This window comes from Pteropus alecto, unplaced genomic scaffold (genome assembly GCF_000325575.1).
Source record: "Pteropus alecto unplaced genomic scaffold, ASM32557v1 scaffold57, whole genome shotgun sequence".
NCBI lineage: Eukaryota > Metazoa > Chordata > Mammalia > Chiroptera > Pteropodidae > Pteropus > Pteropus alecto.
The window spans coordinates 15,358,840-15,376,498 of record NW_006442508.1 but is presented as its reverse complement, the minus strand read 5'-3'; the positions used below and the strand labels follow the sequence as shown (position 1 = coordinate 15,376,498).

At 34.6% G+C, this 17,659-nt stretch overlaps 1 pseudogene; it reads left to right on the top strand.

The window, feature by feature from the left end:
- The first annotated feature begins 17,312 nt into the window (after positions 1–17,312).
- Positions 17,313–17,431, top strand: LOC112471550 (annotated as a pseudogene).
- The last annotated feature ends 228 nt before the right edge of the window (positions 17,432–17,659 follow it).

Here is a 17,659-nt window from a genome sequence, read left to right as displayed (position 1 = left end):
TTGTTTTTTGTTTTTTGTTTTCAGGTCGATGCCATTTGTTTCAAATTCAAAGGATGAAAGAATTGTGATTTCTATAAGATTACAATAGAGGAGGGTAAGATTAACTGTGAAGCTAATGTAGCTTAAACTTCAGGACCCTCACTACAAAACATCTTTGTAATTTTGTATTTTATTTCTTAAAAAGGACTTCCAAAATTCGATAAGCTTCAGGCACCACAAAATCAGTATCCACTCTGCCTAAAAGTCTTCCATTTGATGGACACAGAGTGAAACAAATCTAAACCAACTTACATAGTACTGAGGACCATTAATTAGTATTTGTTGAATAAATCAGCCCTTATAATAGAAAGAAAGTTTATAAAAAATATAATCCTTATCGAATCTAGAAAATAATATCTTTGGAGGGATAGTAAAATAATAAAATTTATTATGATCAAAATGAGAACCAAAGCTAGAGGTTTACATAAACTTCTACAATTCTTTCAGGACTATTCTCTCATTTTAGCATATTAGTTTTCTTTAAGTAGAAAATTATATGCCTCAGTTATGTGGTAACACTAGGTTTTATGGGTTGGTGTATTAATCTTAAATAATAAAATATTTGATAGTAGAGCTTAGGAAGACTGTTTTAAATTGGCATTTCTTTATGTGATCTTAATATTAATTTTTATTTCTGATACTAATCAAATGACATCTCTGAATACACATATATTGCCAATGTGCCTGTGAAGTAAAGTAATTCATTCTATGGGCAAACTTTCATTTTGAGACAAAATATTACATGAAACTTGAATTTGCCTGATCTGTCTGCAGTGACTTGTCAATCTTTGATATGCTCTCCAATCCTCCCCTGACCATCCCGTAATTTGAAAGTGGTACGGGAACTAAGACAGAACTTCACTAAATATTGTTCAGTTTGTTCAGGGAGGATAAACTAAAATGAGTTTTAGAAAAAGTGTTCGTGGTTTTTGTGTGTGTAAATTCAATCTCTCTTTCTCTACATTCTCCCAAACCCAAAATAAACAGGCAGATTTCAACTTCACTCTGGCTCTTTTTCCAAATATTGTCTGTCCCTGCCTCTGTTTTTCTTTCCCAATTCCACAGCTGTTAAATAAAGTAGGATTGCAAGCTCAAAATGAAGAAAATCTAATTCTTGTTTTGTGTGACGCTCTGGTCCAGATAAGTAAACATTTCTTCCACACAAGGAATTAAATGTCTATAAAGCGTGTGCATGATGGGCACCCTTTTTATTTGGTTATATTTTATTGCTTCCTCTATTGACTTGAGCATACTTATTCTCATGCTTTTAATATCTTGCACAGAAGAGGCTGAAAAGTATGCAATTAAAAACGACTTGCACACGTAATGTATAATAATGCCTGACTCTCACTTTTCTTCTCTCACCCTATCATTTTTTCAAAAGGTAAGAAACTAGTAATAGAGAGAAAATGTTATTATTAGGAAACATTGTGCATGCACAGGCTGCTTCTTTGTCTTTAAAGAATGTGAGACAGAAGCAAGAAATAAGTTCCCTGTAGAACAAGTGATGAACAGAGCCCAAATATTTTCCTTCTATAATTTTACAAAGTTTGTGGCTCTCAGTTTAACATTCTCTTTGATTATAAACAGAACTAAATTGTTCTTGGTTATTATTTAAATTGTGAAAATATTCTACATTTTAAAAAAATTTGATTGCTCATCATGTTACTGACCATTTTCATTTTCATAGATAACTGTGTATTACCAATGACAACATTTGTAAATCTCCAATCTCTCTGGCTCTTTCTCTTGCAATGTATCTCTGTCTTTCTTCTGCTTTCTGCAAAATCACTTAGAAATTTTAGTTTAGAAAACTAAATTTGCACAAAGCAGCAAAAAAAGATATCAGGAGAGGTAGGCATATAAGACATGTCATTGAAGTATGAAACTTAATAAATAATATCAAAACTTAGTAGGGGAAAAGATTTGAGTCAGCTATCCTGGCAATTTACAGGACATTACTTAAAATGCCCAGTAGTTGGAGTAATATTTAAGAAGTCATCATGATTACATAGGAAAAAGTAAAAAGAAAACTCTGACAAATAGCCAATCAAAATTCTTGAATGAAATTTGTGGTAATCACCTATTAAGATGTACTGAGAAGTGCTTTTCTGTGCTCTTTGTAAATAAATTTTAAAAAGAACATGAAACAAAGGTAATTTTGTCACTCAATAAGGGATTGCATTTTAGTGCAAAAGCAGGTCTCTGCAGGGCCATCAGACAGCTTCCTGGAGTGGAATAATTAAGTTTGAGATTGCTGGAGGAGACTGCAATGGTATTTTAGTTTATAGCCTTAAAGCCAAGGGGACCCATCAAAATGAAATAAGTGAAATCGTGCTAGTTCCTTGTAGACCAAGTACCTGAGTGACATCACCATCATCAAGGTAACACACTTAAATGATACCAGGCTATATTTAATAATAGCAGAATTTCTGCCATATAGAATAAAAACAGTGTTCTAAGGAAAGGAACCTTACGAAAAAATGAGGTTTTAAAGGAGAACAGTTAATTAAAGAGTCATTTGGGAGTTGAAAGAGCTGATAAACAATCATGAGAAAGTCACTACAATCTGATATTAAATGTGATTTAGCTGAGTTCGTTTAGAAGGCAATTTCACAATGTGACTTCCAGATAATTTGTCTCTAAAAGTCAAGAGTTTTCTCATTTCCAATGGGAGATATGTGGGAAACAGCAGTGTGTAGTCATGGATGACAAACTCAGTAACATAAAGGGGACCCAAAACCTTCTAAGTATCACTGTTTCAAAAATGAACTATATCATAACCTGAAATAGTGTGACACACACATGAAGTATTAAGCATACATGATTTGATCTTTTTAATAGTGGAAAAAATGGAGACTAAAATGTTTTAGTTGAGAGCTAAATACTATTAGACTCCATCCATCTCTTAATCAATGGCATGGTGAAAAACAAAATAGTGTGTTGCATAAAAAAATGAATCAGATCTCAAAATGAGTACTAATTGGTTGGATTCTAGTTAAACTAATTGTCTGGATTCTATTCAAACAGCATAACTCGTATGACAAGCAAGCTGAACTTGAGACATGAATAAACCACCATCCCTTTAAACTTTTGCTCTCTCACCATCCCTTTAAACTTTCTTTAATAGAGACCATCTGCCTGTAGCCCAGCATGGAAGCTCAGGTAGATCCTGAGGCCTTTTTGGACATTCTTAGGGAAAAAATAGTAGTATGGTCACTTTAATTTGAAATACTATTTTAGTTTGGTAATTAGAATATCCATTATAAGGTACTCAAAACATTCCAATCTTGATGTAGCATTAAATCTCTTCTTTCTCCCCAAATAAAAGCTCAGGGATGGCAGACCAGATGACAGCTTGTATTTCTGATATCTACTGCTGGCTCCTCTCTTCCTTTACTTGCAAGCTATAGTTTGGCTCCTTAGCAGATTTATTTGACTAGGGCTTTGCGCTATTTGGCAGAGTAGATCCATGAACCTGGGTACCATTGTTGTTCCTAGCAGATGATTAAAGTTGAATCTCATGATCTTGGGTTTATGAAATTTGGGATGGTTCCCTGCTCCTCTTCTTGCCTGAAATTCCCTTGTCCTGGGTTGATCTGTCTCTACTATCCCCCCAAAAGAAAATCCTGATAACATGGCCCACATCTGGTTTACCAGAAACAATCACCCATTTCTTGCCTTGACAAGCTTGGAGAGGGTGGGCCAACCAGAGCACAGCCACCAAAGCTGTCATTCAGATCATCTCTCTTTTTCTGGATTGTCTCAGAATACATTATGCTTTACCTTTCTTTGTTGTGGTCAGGCACTAGTAATCAGAGTTTCATGACTATTTTAAAGGTCTTTAAATGAGAGCCTAGAAGTTCACCTTTTTAAAGCTTAGGTTGGAAAGAGATCTCCCTCCTAGTGCTTCTTCCTCAAAAGAAGATGGAACAGCCAAAAAGGCAAAATCTCTCTCTAAAGAAATATCTTTACAGATCCCTTTTATAAAATTCTCTCCTGAAACCATGACTCTCCCATACATTCTCTGAGTACATGAAAGTGTTAAAAAAATAAAAGAATAAGTTCTTAATCAGTTTCTTTTAAAATCTTCATCGATATATTTGTCTTACTCTTACTTTGGTATCTGATATAATCAAAATAGAGTTTATGTTGACACTGAAGCAGGAAGAATCCAGTCCTATCACATACCCTGGAGTCATACAAATGTCATGTTATCTTTGACTAGAGATAAGCTTATTAAGCTTACTAAATTAAATCATTAGAATGCACAAATGAAACGTACAGCTTTCAGGAATGTCACTCAGATGGTGTTGAATGGCTTGGAAATGAAGTAGAATTAGTCTTTACTTGAGCAGAACCTGTCAAAGCCTGTAGTACTAGTGGATTTTAATGACCAAAGTAATGTATTGCCTCTACCAGGTAAGGGGCAGGATAATTTGTTTATTCAGTGAAACATTTAAAATAGAGGGTAAATTAAATTCTTTTCCATAGAATTATACAGAAACAGGAAGCTGAGTTTTCAGGGGGTTTTAAGGTTTGGCGAGTCATAGACCATCTGATTTTAGAATCTGATAATATCTAGTGGGCCACATTACACTCAAAATCATGAACACACATACACACACATACATACACATACATAATTTGGACAGATACTTAAAATATTGCATACAATTTCAATCTCGAACTTCAGGTTAAGCACCCCTCAGGGACGCAATAGTTATAGGTTCTTTCAAGCCAGGTAGCTACCTTGTGGAGCAATTTGTGTGTTATGTAACACTGTAGTTAAATCCTCCGCCAAGTAAAATTTTGTAGATGGATCTCCTTAATAATTATAGTCCAAAATAGAAACATTTATGAACAACAATATAAAAGTGTTCCTTCTGGATTGTACTCCTGCTCATATTTAGTGTCAACTTGGGTTTTGTTTCAGTCTCTAAATTTAGACATTACAACACAGAAATATAAAACTTTGTGAAAGATCAAAAATAATGTAAAAATATGAAAATATAAAATAAGAAAAAAGAAAATATAAAAATGCTTAACTTGAATATCACTTAATTTATGTTATCCAACTCAATGAAAGTAATTAAATAAAAATATGTAATTTTAAAAATGAAAATGTAAATTGTTTCTATAATTTCAGAATAATGGTTCTAGGTTAAATTCTATCTTAACACTCTCTATCCCTCACAACATCTATACCATCTCATGAATATATGATCCTCACTATATGTTTGCAAAATAAGCAAACTTTTAGTTTAAATTTTGGGTAGAAATTGGTGTCTAATTATTTTCAGTCTTATCTTTTAGTTTTTAGTTGTAATTAAAGGGATTTAAAGAAATGAGCAAATAGGAACATTTATCTATAGACAAAAAGGATTAAATAACTGAAAAGTAAAAGATTAAATAATTGGCTTCCTTCAATTTTATGCCACCTGTAATCTCTTTGGAAAAATTTATGACAAGTGACACAATTATCTTATATAATGAGAATTTTCTCTGTAACATATGCACACACACACACACACACACACACACACATATATATGATATTTGCTCTCATTCTATAAAACATCTGTGATCTATGAATATCTTGTTAATATTTGTACCTTTTCAGCATGTGCTCCCTAATTAGAAATTCAATTAGAAAGATAAAACATTTGAAAATTAAATGACACATTCTCTTTTTAATGTTCAAAATGCTTTGCCATTTAACATTTTTATCTAATTTATTAGTTCGAATTTTAAAATCTCCTCAGTTTCGTAAATATTTTTTATCATGACGAAAATGATTTTATATATATCTAAAAATAACCATAAACAATACTTAGGAAGCTGTATTTTTTTTTTATTTATATTAAATTTATATCTATTCAGGAAACCATCAAATTAACAGGTTCTCTTGCAGTTGGTCTCAGGTTGAAGTTTTCATTATGCTGAAGTAAAATCAGATTATTTTAGGCCCTTGATGTCTCAGGGGGAAAAAAAATATATATATATATATATATCATGGAGTTCCAGTCAAGATGACAAAATAGGCAAACACTGTGCTTGCCTCCTCCCAGATCAAACCAAAAATGCAACTAAACTACAGAATAACCACCCTTGAGAACCACCTGAAGACTCACTGAACCGAAGCCTTATAAATAAGGATATACAGAAGAAGCCACACTGAGAGTGATAGGAGGGGCAGAGACATGAAATGGGCAGGCCCCACAGCCACTGTGTGGTGGTTAGAAAACAAGAGGAATAGCTCTAGCATAGAGTTCTCCCCTGAGGAGTGAGGGTTCAGTGTGTTATTCTTGGCAGCTTTTCCCTTTGAGTCATTAGTTAATGCATATGCAATGTGGGCGGAAAGGCAGAAGCTAAAAGCAGACAGGTGCAAAGAGGCAGAGAATTATAGCGTTGTTTGGAGATTAAAAATGGAGTTTAGAGACTTATTGCTGATGGACTCACTCACTCTGAGTTCCAGTGCTGGAGTAGCAACTGTAAAAGTGCCAGGGACATATGAGGATAAACTAAATTGTTTGGCTTTAAGGTAAGAAGTGGAGCAGCAACTCTCTTCCAGACAGAAGTTCAGGCAGGTGTCATTGTTTCTTTGTTCAGTTCTTCTCCCACATAGCCTGTAGGCACAGGTGGGGGCCAAGTCTGAGTCTCCATCAACCTGGCTAATACCATTTGACCCACTCTAGTGATTCTGTAAGGTCTCGTCCCACCCAACTTGCAGACCCACCCAAGCCAATTCCGGTGCCTTTTCCCCACAAACAGTCTGTTTTGGCTCACATTGTAGACTTTTGTAAAATCTCTCAAAGATTCACAAACCCCAAACAAGCAGTGACTGGCTTCAGCATGTCCTGTGCCTTTTGCTAAGCAACCCCACTTCCGGCACTAGTGACAATTGACTTGGGTTTGCAACTTAGCCTCTTCCATGTGCCTCTAAGCCCAGAACAGGTGGCAATAATCTGTAGATAACTTTGTAGCTCCTACCTCTGAGATCAGGTGGCAGGTGGCTCTGGGCTGTGTGAGGGCAGCAGCTGAACTTGGCATGCACCAGAATCCCTCCCTAGAGGCCCACAACCAACACACCTGGCGGCCAGCTTCAAATCACACCAGAGCACTACCCAAGCACCACCACAAATAATATACCCAAAGAGCAGACTCAGCTAGCACAAGAGCCCCACTAAAGTGAATCTCACTCCATGAGGTCAGCCCTGCACAACAGCTCCTCCACTGTAGTCACAGCCATTCCTCACAGCCAGTCATCCTGAGGGTAAATCCCTCCTACTGATGTCACAACAGCAATTAAGGCTCAACTACAACAGGAGGGCACACACAACTCACACAAAGAATACCCCTGGAGTACGTGACTCAGATGACAAGGGACACTGTGCCTACGGGTCCCCCAGGACACCTACTATATAAGTTCACTTTGCCGAGACTGGGAGACAAAGCCAATCTATCTAATATATAGAAACAAATGTAGGAAGTCAGTTAAAATGAGAAGACAAAAAAACATGTCCCAAATGAAGGAATAGGACAAAATTTCAGAAAGAGAACTAAACAAAATGGAGACAAGCAATCTACTGGATGTTTCAAAACACTGGTTATAAAGATGCTTAGCGAACTCAGGAGAAGAGTAGATGAACTCAGTGAGAACTTTAACAAAGAGATAGGAAACAAACAAACAAACAAAAATGGAGATGGAAAACATAAAAAAATCAGAAATGAGGACTACAATAACTGAAATGAAGAATACATTAGAGGGAATTAACAGTCAATTACTTATAAAGTAGAGGATTGAATCAGTGATTTGGAAGACAAGGTAGCAGAAAATACCCAATCGGAATAACAAAAAGAAAAAAAAAAGAATTTTAAAAACTGAGGATAGTTTAAGGGATCTCTGGTGCAACGTCAAATGTACCAATATTCACATGATAGGGGAACCAAAAGGAGACAAGAGAAAGCAAGGGATTGAAAACCTATTTGAAAAAATAATCAAGAAATACTTCTTTAACCCGGTAAAGTAAATAAACATACAAGTCTATGAAGCACAGAGAGTCCCAAACAAGATGAACTCAAATAGGACCACACCAAGACATGTCATAATTAAAATGCACCCATTTCCAATCATTATGAAAAAAACAAAATGCCCTCATATATTGTCTAAATGGTACAGAGAAGAGATGCATGGACAATAAAATATGGAATGGATATTAAAGGCCATTTAGCATCTAGGTTAGTAACTGGCTTCAAGGAGATCTACTATGATTGGTTTACTTTCCCTTCTAGCTTCTAAAATCATTTAAGAAATCCCTGATTTCAGTTCAGTCTCTCATTTTACAAAAAAAAAAAAGAAGAAAGAAAGAAAGAAAGAAAGAAAGAAAGAAAGAAAGAAAGAAAGAAAGAAAGAAAGAAAGAAAGAAAGAAAGAAAAAAAAAGAAAGAAAGAAAGAAAGAAAAAAAGAAAGAAAAAGAAAAGAACAAGAAAATTCAAGATTTGAGTTGGGCATTAAGTAGTGAAAACAAATCTTGCTAACTGATTTTTCACACTAAAGATCCAAACCCACAAACCTGACAATAACTAGTAGAATGATTTTATGCAAAACATGTGTAATTGTCATTGAGTAAAATGTCTTCCAGTGTCTAAGAATTAGTGACCAGGGTCCAAAGTTGAAGATAAAGAGATATTAACTACCCAAGACAGCTGGTCAACCACTCCTAAGCTAATTATGGGATTGTAGAACCAGCCTTAACTCTACTATCAACTACTATTTTATCTTCTTTCCCGATCTAAAAAAGAAAGTGGAGTAAGAGAAAGGCAAAAATTAGATTTTTTTTCTCTCATAGAAACTGTAAGCTCTTAGAGTAAAATTATTAATTTTCTTGTTCTGCTCTGAGAAGTCTACTGCCTAACAGACAACTAACTTAAGGAATGTTATGCCAGGCTCTCTTTCTTGCTGGAAATCCATTTCTAAGAGTATCACATGGTTTCAGAAATTTTGTGGAAATAAAAGTAGACAACTTGACTTCAATATTTGGCATGTTAAGAATGTGTGGGCTTCTCAGAGTTCTGAGAAATACAATAGAATTTCTGAGCTATTTTTCCAGTACACCATATATGATGACTATCCTTGAGGCAAGAGTATGACAGCAGCACAAATTTTTGGATATACTGCCTACTATAGAGGTTAAGAAGAGGAGGGAAAGTTGAGCTCAAGTCTGATCTTCCATTTCTGTAGTCCAGAAGTCCAAAATCAGGGTGGCTGAAGTACTGATTTCTTCTTGAGGCTCTAAGAGAGAATTCATTCCTAGCTTCTGGTGGCTTCCAGAATTATTGACGTTCTTTGGCTTGTAGATACAAAACTCCAATCTCTGTTTTCAGTTTCACCTGGCCTTTTTCTGTATATGTCTGTGTTGTCTCCTTTTTTTTTTTTTTTTCTTTTATGAGGACATTTGTCATTGGATTGAGAGACCATTATAAATGCAGGATGATCTCGTATTGAGATCCTTAAATGAAGAATATTTGCAAAACTCTATTTACAAATATGGTCATATTTGCAGATACCAGGGGTTAGAACTTGGACATATCTTTTTGAGGCCACTCAACCAACTGAGATCTGTCCTGAGAAGCTGTACAACCAACAAGAGGTAATTTCATCACTTCCTCCTTAAGTAATGACTGCTTTTGTCCCTTAAGCTTCACCCTCATTTCTTGAAAGAGAAAATTTTGAACCTAGAAGACAGAAGTAGAGGATGTATCCTAGAGCCAGACTACCCTTCTCAGTGCTAGAACCAGAAATCTGGTCCACTGTAAGTAGAGGTGAGGAGATGAGATTTAAATCGAGTTTGAGGTTCAATTTTCTAACTGGACTGGTTTTAATAAGTGTGGTTCTAAATAGGAATCTCTCTGATATTGTTTAAAGGACCAAAAATGAAGATTTGTCACAGCATAGGTGAAGGAAGTGATTAAAGAGAAATAAAACTGCTGTGTTTTTAGGCAATTGAATTTAGACAGCTCAACAAACTAATTACATATATCCTTGAACAGTTTTAAATATACATTTGCCCCTTGAACAACACAGTTTTAAACTATACAGGTCCACTTATATATGGATATGTTTTAATAAATAGCTGACTATTTTCGATCTGCAGTTAGAAGTCCTCAGATATGGACTGTATGCATTGATCTATGTCATTTTATATAAGAGACTTGAGCATCTGTGAATTTGGGTGCCTGCAGCATTTCAATCCCTCTCAGATACTGAAGGACAAGTTAAGTCTTGGAGCAGTCAAAAGTCCTTTATGGGTTTTTGACTGCATAGGAGTCAATGTTTCTAATGCCCCACATTTTTCAGGGGTCAATTGTTTTTGTGTGTGTGTGTGTGCGTGTGTGTGTGTGTATTTAATGTTTGAAGAAAGTACTCAAATTGTGAGTGGAAAGGTCAGAACACCGGTAATCAGACCCAGATCCTACCTATCCAGAAGTTATGCCTCCTATCCAAGGTTAATATTTGGCCTGATATATTATCATTTCTTTCTTGAATGATGTATTTTAAAATTTATCAGTGTCCTTTCTTCTATGTCTATTGCTATGTTTTTTTATGAATATATAAATACATGGTATCTTGTAGAACAAGGATTTATAGTAAATCTGAGCTGAGATAATTGTATGATATATTTTATGGCTAGAATTTGTAAAAGATGACTAAAAAAGTGATTAGATGAAGGGCATATGTATCTCAAGATTATAAGATACAACTGAAGTCTTAGCTCACTCTTTAAAAAGTGACAAAGGCTAAAATTTGTAATAATTTACATATTTTTTACTGGATAAAATCTCACACTATCTAGAAAAAGATCTGTTGGATGCTATATCAAATTAAACTCGATTATACTGTTCTAATTACATATTACTGTGACCAATACCAAAAAGTTGAAAGACAAAGATCCTGTCTTGATAAAGATTAAAAGCTAATTCAGGGAGATTAGACTTGAAAAAAATGAAGAATTTAGTTACCAATATGGAGTAATTTATAAAGAGTATAAAACAATAAGTAATATAAGATTTCAGGGGAGAGAGAGCTAAAGAGAGTCAGTCAGGAAGCATTTTAAGAAGCGAAATTGAGGAATAGAACTATCACAGGGAAGCACTGATAGCTGAAAGAATTATATCTGAGATGTAGATTTACTTTTTCAAACATTGTATTCATCAAGAATTCAGTATTGAAAATGCAAAACATAAATATCTTGACATGATGTTATTTTCATTTTAGAGTCTGACACATTTACCAGTGAATTCAAATGTATACATTACTACTAATATCTATCTAGAGAAAAATAATTATCGAGTAATTCTTCCAGAATTTTTTATTTTTGAAATATTATGTTGGAAAAGTATTATGACTATGGCAAAATTTCCATTAACAAATCTGAGTTATTTCAAAGGCACCTTTGAGTATCAATGAAACTTTATAAAGAAAAATATATGTCATTTTTTAAAAAAATAAGATGTGTAAAAATTTTAAATAATTATATTTTATATCAATGTATTTTCCTACACTAAAATTTTTTATACGAAATGTAGTAAGTTTTATATACATTCTTACTATTCATGTAATATTCATAACACTCTCATTTTTATGCCTTTTTCCCCCTATCTATCTAATGATCCTAACAACTAACTTCCCTGTCACGTTAATTAGCCTCTTTTGTCACTTGTGAACCAATTAATATATATAGGCTTATTATCACAAGCTTGATTTTAAAAAATGCCAAAAATATAATTAAAATGTATTTTTGGTTAAATGACTGAGTTTATGTTTATTTAATCAAATGTATTTTTTAAATTATTATTGCTAAATATTTATTAGAGATGGATAAAAGTTTTATGGGACTAGGAATTCATATAATTTGGGGGATTTTATTTAAGAATTTTTTTTTTAATCTTTCAAAAAACAGATTGTATCACAAATATAAAACTGAAGGATAAAAACATTTGTATTAGTTAACTGGCTGATCCTTTTATACACATTTCCTGCACATTCTGAAAATTATACAAAATCAATAAAATTAAGACAAATGCAATTTAGATTTTCTTCTAGGTTATATTGACTTACATAATTATGTGATCAAGTTATATTGTTTGAATAACGGAATGTGCCACCCAAAAATATGTCTCTTTGGCATAAGCATTTTTCTGAGCTGACTATTTTGAAAGACAGGGGACACAGGGGAAGTTCTAAAAACAAGTAGAAGTTATGTGTTTGAAAGAGAAATTTACATTAATAAAGGAAATCTTCATTTGTAAGGGTGTCTCCATCTCTGTACCTGGAAGAAAAGGATGACTCTAAATGACAAGAGAGTCTTATCAATAGAGAAGTCACTAACTTAAATCTGCATAACAAACCTTGTCTTTACTTACTGAGCTTTTTCCTGCTCATAACTGGTCTCTCCTCTCCTGTCTTTAGTTGAAGATGGTATTTAACCCTGAGTTCAAAGCCACTTCAGAGAGCTACTCACTCCTTTATGAGTATTTTCCATGTACACATGATATATGCATGTTACTAAACTTGTTTGTTTTTCTCTTATTAAATTGTTTTTTTATAAGAAGGAATCTCAGCCAAGAACTCAGAAGGATAGAGTGAATATTGTTTTTCCCTTCCCTACATCTGTTATTCGTTTTTCTACAATAATATATCCAAGTGCAACTGAGTGAAAAGGAAATTTTCAGTGGTCACTTTTGCCAACCTGCTATGCAACATCTCCCTCTTTCCATTCTTGTTTCCCATGTACCAGTATTTAGGAGTGTATGGTGACGTCAAGAGAAGTAAGAAGGCGTGCACTCACATCCTCTTTCCAGTGGTGTTTCCACTCCTCCAAAGAATAAATGAATGAATAAATGTATCCCATTTAATATTTAATGATGCCCAATATATTCTAGGTAATTAAGCTGGAGTCCCACATTATTGAATTGTTCCTTTGTTTTGCTTCAGATTTTCTTTCTCAATCAAGATAGCATATTGCTTAAGAGTCTTAACTGGTTCTTATGGTTTATTTGTAGTCTGCTTCCTCACTTGGCACAATGCCTCAAGCATAGCAGGTACTCAATTCTTTTGATAGATTGTTTCTTTAGTGACCCCCAAGAGCCCTTTAAAAGCTCAAAGATCCTAGAAATAGTATATTTTCATGATTACTTTCTATTCCTTCATCACTTTCAGTAAACTAAATAATTTAATAATAATATTAAAGAGATACAACTGACAAAGATGACCTTAGATTCCCTCCTCTAACCATGGGCAGCCTTGTACAATGTACTTATGCATGTTTCAGACACTGCAAGGGGGAAATAGTATGCTAAAATGGGTATTTGAAATTATCAGAAATCTTGTGATGTGTTGCCACATTTGGGTCACAGTCCCTCACTATATCACATACATTGCCCGTGTCTAATTATGTTTTTCATCTTTTTACATTTTTTTGTAGGCCACATACCCACAAACCATTCCTTTATTTGATCCTTTCATTTTCTAGTTCAAGACTAAAACGATGTAGAGGAGGCACAATGAAAAGCAAATTGGATTTATAAACATGAAATCCCAGGTCTAGAGCATTCTCCAAGTTTGGTTGTATTCCCCTATGCAATGGGAAAAAAAAAGTATTATAATCAATTTGCATAAATATTGAAAAAACTGAACTTCCATAATCCAACTATGAATTTTAATCAGTTTTAATGGGGACTCATGACAATGACACAGTTTCCTAATATATTATGGGCTTAAAATATTGCACTTTTACTAAGCCTTTAAGTCATATGCTGAGCATGTGAAGGTGAAGGGTTCTATAAATTTTATTCCACTCTTCCTTTGCACTCTACATTGCACATCTCTGAACAGATTTTTCAAATAATTTCACTGAAATCAGGACTCTAAGACTCCCCTGCGGCAGACCTATAAATCACATACTTTAATAGTGACTTCTATTTTCTGGGCCTTCTCTGTTTTTCTATTAGTTTGTACATAAGATTTTGTTGTCTATCTCTCAACTTCCATGAAATATAAAATTATGTCCCTAAGCACGGTGCTCTGATTTTCTTCTGGATCAGCTAATTTGGCTTTTTACTTTTGTCATGAGAGTAACAATAATTTATCTTGTACTTCTGTACACAGTTCCTTCTGAACTTCCAAAATTTCTATTACAGACTGCATGTCTATAATACCAATGATCAAAAATCTTTTCTCTGAACCTGCTAGCTAACAAAGCAATAGCTAGGCTAAAGAATCCCACTTATGATAAATGGTCAAGTGCTTTAGAGTTGTTATCCGTATAAAACAAAGAACTCTTCAGATGACCTTGTAGATGCCTCAATACCAGCAAAGGAATAAATAAATTTAATTGCCAAAGATCCACACTTAGAAAGATAAAGGGGGCAGAGGAAGCTAAGCCATATAGAAAACACTGTGAACTTCATTTAGTCATTAGACTGAACCTCATTCCTTCAGTTTTATTCCCGTTCCTGTTTTCCACAGAGAAGCTTCTGAAACACAGCACGGTAGGCAAAGGAAATTGTCAGGGGACCAGTGGAAGGAAAAGCAATCATTCTGAATAGTCCACAAATAAGATGAGTGTCTTCTTTAAAAAATCTAACTTTGTGGCTAGTACATAGCTTTCAGTCCTAAAATGATGGCAGAGACCTATTGTCCTTATTTTTAAAGATAATGAGAAAGACAGTAAAAGCAAATTTGAGCTAATCCACAGCAAAGGAAATGACACTTTGAAGAATGATTTTTTTTTTTTTTGTCAATTTAAATACATGATAAATTAGAAATCTAAAGGAGTATTATTTGGCAGACTTTGTGGGGAAAAAAAAAAAAAACAGAATATGAGAATTAAAATGTTGCCAAACAATAAATGAAATAGGGACAAATTCATTTCTAAAAATAGCACTTTACAATTTTCAAACTAAAAGCAATTATTTTTGAATTTTAGAGATACAAGCAAAAGATCAAATTGAAAGGGCATAGTATCTTAGTAGTGAAATTTATGAATTGCTTTGAGAACTTGGCTTCTTTTAAAATATTTAGCCAAAAAAAAAATTACATTCAGATGGATTTAAAACATTACCTTATCACTACCACATTATTATTTAAATCACTGTTTCTTTATTAGAATCATATCCTGTGGCTAAAGAACATGTCCTTTTAGAATTTTCATATGCAAAAGAAATATTTAAAAATAGTTATTCACCATTCCTATTCTAACCACATTCATAGTCAATCTAGAGGATTCATGTGGTAATATTCTATGTTCCAATTTTAATCTTTGTACAAAAGCAAGCCTTTTGATTCTATCACCATTTATTGATAGACAGATGTTTTTGCACTTAGTTGACCTTTTCCATGCTCTCCTGTTTGATTAGCAGCCTAATTCTGTTCTCTTACAAAAAAAGGTAGAATGGATTTAGCCAGTCAGATTTCAGAATATTTAAATAGTTAAAGCATAACAACAGACCACTGCTGGCATGTAATGCAGACATTAAAATTCTAATGACTCATTCCCCTGTCACAGATGAGGAAAGGAATAGAAATAGACACAACATGGATCTGTTCTTCTGAAACTAATTATAACAGGAATTTGAGATGGTAAAGACTTCATCCATTCATGTAAATCAGTGTTTCTTTTAGCTTGCTTAGCCCTTGGGATTTGCCAAAATTCGGGCTTTCGAGATAGAATCAGGTTAGTTTAGGGTTCAGTATTAAAACAGTTATTTTGAAGATGAAGAATAGAGTGATATGAAAGAAGGATGAAAGGAAAGTTGTAAAAAAAAGATAGACTATCTTTAATAAGAGGCATAATATAGGAGGAAACCTGATTTAAAAAAGAAATCAGGAAAAATTTTGGAATCATCCTGACAAGAAACAAGTATCTATGCATGTGCTTCCATAATATAATCCCAGAGTTTATAAATTATTTTTGTCCTACACTATATGAAATAATAGTCAAAATATTCCAATAAACATATTTCTTGAATTTGAGGGAGGTGCTTTGCAAGATGCTAGTGAAATCACAGTGACTAAATATAGCATGTTTCCTGTCTTCTCAGACCCTATAATCGAGTTAGTAAGAGAGATATTGTACAAAGAATAAAGAAATAAGAAGTTTTTGGACTTTACAAAATGGATTTCATGGAAGCCGTGGCACATAATGGGGACACCCTTAAGGTATGACTAGAATGCCCAAAACCACAGAAACATCAGCCATGACTGGCCCGGATAAGCCCCCATTTGCAGGGGCCAATAAGCATAAAGATCCCCCCATGTAAGTTCCATATAAGCTTAGATGATGCTCAAGCCTGACCCAAGAGCATCACGGATGGGTACACTGAGAGTCAAATACTCTGACTTGACCCATGGTAACCACTTTCTTGGGACTGATGTGCAGCAATCTGCGCCGCCAGTCAGCAGAGCTCACTTTGGAGATGCTAAGGACTGTCATCCCTTCTCTTTGTCAGTCTGTGGGATAAGATTCTGTACTTCCCCTCTCTGTGTTGTGTGTTAACCTGCGTGAGTACCTGATTGGTTATCTTGTTGAAGAAATGTTGCGAAACAAAACCTGCAAGAAAGCAAGCACCACTCAGAGAGTTGGAGAACTCAGGTTTATTAAGTCAGCAATCCCAGAAGAGCTAGTGCTCTGAAGATCTGGGCCCTGAGCTCAGGGGCAATTTTGCTTTTATATCCACTTTGTTACAATTGGCATGGGCTGGTTGGTTGATTTGTCCTCAGATGGTTACAGACCATGGAGTTGCCATGGGTTACAGGCAGTTACAGAACATGTGATTTTTGAACAGGAATTTAGGTAATACATCTATTATCGAGACAGAACAATCACAGGGAGGGCGAGTCCTCAGTTGATCTTGAGATTACTCTGCCTTTCGGCCTATGCAGCAAGCATGTCCACAGAAGCAGGACAAAGAGCTGATTACAAGGTTAGCCATTTGAGTGGAAAATTCCTCTTCAATCTGAGAAGGTTCCACTCAATAAATCTGGCATTGTGGAAAGACACAAATGTATTCAAGAGTGTTACTTTGGTAGCTGCTTTACTTGCTCACAAAAGATATTAATCAAATAGTCACACAAAGAAATATGACATTACCATTGTAATCGATAATGTGAATGGTACCAGAATATGCCACTACAAAATATGCCTCTTTGGCATATGGATTATTTTGAGCTAAAGGACATTGAGGACTAGCAGATAAAGGAAAAGGTCTAAGTCTACAGCCATACCACCCTGAATGCACCCAATCTCATCTGATTTCTGAAGTTATGCAGGGTCAGGCCTCGTTATTACTTGGATGAGAGACCACCTGGGAATACCAGGTGCTGTAGGCTTTAATAAAAACAGGGAACAAGTTTTTCTTTTATAAAGGAAATGTCCACTTATAAAGGAAATTTCTATTCGCAAAATGTGTCTCCTTCTCCCATATTTGAAAAGAAGGACTCTCAACAACTCTTATCAATGGAGAAATTATCACACTGACTGACAAATGTGCAACAAACCTCACTAAGCAACCCTATTCACTATACTTTTTTCTGGTCACCCTCCTGTTAAATTCCAAG